This window comes from Portunus trituberculatus, chromosome 13 (genome assembly GCF_017591435.1).
Source record: "Portunus trituberculatus isolate SZX2019 chromosome 13, ASM1759143v1, whole genome shotgun sequence".
In the NCBI taxonomy this organism is placed as follows: Eukaryota; Metazoa; Arthropoda; class Malacostraca; order Decapoda; family Portunidae; genus Portunus; species Portunus trituberculatus.
The window spans coordinates 6,721,781-6,724,280 of NC_059267.1; the positions used below are offsets into that span (position 1 = coordinate 6,721,781).

Here is a 2,500-nt window from a genome sequence, read left to right on the forward strand (position 1 = left end):
ACTAAAAGGAGTGTCGTGGGAGAGTAAGAGTGAATGAGGGAATGAGTGAGAGAAATTTCGTGAGAAGGAGGAGAAGGAGGAGGAGGATGAAAAGGAGGAGGAGGAGGAGGAGGAGGAGGAGGAGGAGGAGGAGGAGGAGGAGGAGGAGGAGGAGGAGGAGGAGGAGGAGGAGGAGGAGGAGTGACCAGCGTGGGAATCTGTACCTCATTCTCACCTGTACCCCGTGACAAAGGTGGACAGAGAGAGAGAGAGAGAGAGAGAGAGAGAGAGAGAGAGAGAGAGAGAGAGAGAGAGAGAGAGAGAGAGAGAGAGAGAGAGAGAGAGAGAGAGAGAGAGAGAGAGAGAGAGAGAAGAGACTGACAAGAGGAAATTGACTTGGTAGAGAGAGAGAGAGAGAGAGAGAGAGAGAGAGAGAGAGAGAGAGAGAGAGAGAGAGAGAGAGAGAGAGAGAGAGAGAGAGAGAGAGAGAGAGAGTGAACATCAAACACAAAACTTCTTTCTTCCACCTCCTTTTCTTCTGCTTCTTTTCCTCCTCCTCCTCCTCCTCCTCCTCCTTCAATCAGAGTGTGGAAGAGAGGCACTTAGTAGTTGTCTATGTGGGAAGGCTAACTTATCTCCTCCTCCTCCTCCTCCTCCTCCTCCTCCTTCTTCTTCCTCCTCCTCCTCCTCCTCCTCTTCCAGTCATTCTCATCAACAAGAAATATTGACAAAGCTTTAAAATTCTCCCGTGAGTCTTGTTGGTTACTAATGAGTCTGATATCACCTGAGAGGGAGAGGGCCAGGTGAGAGGGAGAGGGAGAGGGAGAGGGAGGGAGAGGAAAGAGAGAGTGAGAGGGAGAGTCCAGATTGTTGTTTAGATTATTATTATCATTTTTCTTCTCTCTTTTTTTTCTCTCTCTCTCATCCTTCCTTTTGTCGTGTCTTGATGGATTGCTCTCTCTCTCTCTCTCTCTCTCTCTCTCTCTCTCTCTCTCTCTCTCTCTCTCTCTCTCTCTCTCTCTCTCTCTCTCTCTTTCTCTCATTGTAGCTCAAGATTAATCGTTCGCAAAATTGATAGGTCGTTTTCAGGGAAGGAGAGAGGAAAAGAAGGGGGGAGGGGAGAGGAGAGGAGAAGGGAGAGGGGAGAGAAAGGGAAGGGTTAGGAAAAGAGGGGAGGAATGGGAGAGGCAATGTAGGGTAGGAAAGGAAGAGTAACGAAGGCGAGGGGAAGTGAGGGGAGAGAAGGGGAGAGTGGGAGAGGAGGTGAGGGAAGAGATAGGGACGGATTAGGAAGGGAAGGGAGGCATGGGACAGGCAATGTAGGGTAAAGAAGGAAGAGTAATGAAATGGAGGGGAAGTGAGGGGAGGGAGAGGGGAAAGAGGGATGGGAAGGAAATCTAATGAAAGGATTGAAGGAAAGGGGAGGGGAGGAGAGCGAAAGGAGGGAAAGGGGTGTAGTATAACGTAACCTAACACACACACACACACACACACACACACACACACACACACACACACACACACACACACACCCGGAATGAAATAATTGGAATAAAAAAGATGTGCCAATGTGACCTTTATGGATTCCCTGATAGTGCAAAGAAACACCTCATGACACTGACTGACCACTTCATCCATTGTCAGTTCTAAATAATGGACACAAACTTTGACTCTGAAAATGTGTAGCTCCAAACACACACACACACACACACACACACACACACACACACACACACACACACACACACACACACACACACACACACACACACACACACACACACACACACACACACACAACAAATTAATATCAAATAGTCAATTTGGTTTTAGAAAAAGACGGTCGTGTGTAACTAATTTACTGAGTTTCTATTCTAGAATAGTTGATAGAGTACAAGAGAGAGGGATGGGTTGACTGTATTTATTTGGATTTAAAAAAGGCGTTTGACAAAGTGCCACATGCAAGATTACTATGGAAGTTAGAGGAGAAGGGTGGCTTAAAAGGAAGCACATTGAGATGGATAGAAAATTATTTGATGGGGAGAGAAATAAGGACGGTAGTTACACACACACCGCGTAGTGTAGTGGTTAGCACGCTCGACTGACAATCGAGAGGCCCGGGTTCGAGTCCCGGCGCGGCGAGGCAAATGGGCAAGCCTCTTAATGTGTGGCCCCTGTTCACCTAGCAGTAAATAGGTACGGGATGTTGTGGCCTCGCTTTCCCGGTGTGTTGTGTGTTGAACTCGAGGGGTTGTGGCCTCGCTTTCCCGGTGTGTGTTGTGTGTGATGTGGTCTCAGTTCTACCTGAAGATCGGTCTATGAGCTCTGAGCTCGCTCCGTAATGAGGAAGACTGGCTGGGTGACCAGCAGAAGACCGTGGTGAATTACACGTTTCGAAATATAGCGCAAGGAAGAAAGAACAAAAGGAAAAAGGAATAAGAAAAGAGAGAGAGCGAAAACCTACACTGGAAATAAACGAAGGGAGAGGAGAAAGAGCTGAAAGAGATCAAGGAGAAGCGAG

At 47.7% G+C, this 2,500-nt stretch overlaps 1 protein-coding gene and 1 non-coding gene across 6 annotated transcripts in view; one reads left to right on the forward strand and one right to left on the reverse strand.

The window, feature by feature from the left end:
- The window catches only part of LOC123503011 (mucin-5AC-like), a 172,196-nt gene that overhangs the window by 143,693 nt on the left and 26,003 nt on the right, over positions 1–2,500 (reverse strand). The gene's annotated exons all lie outside the window — the stretch shown is intronic.
- Positions 2,050–2,121, forward strand: Trnav-gac. Its single transcript has one exon. It is a non-coding gene; the product is annotated as a tRNA-Val (tRNA).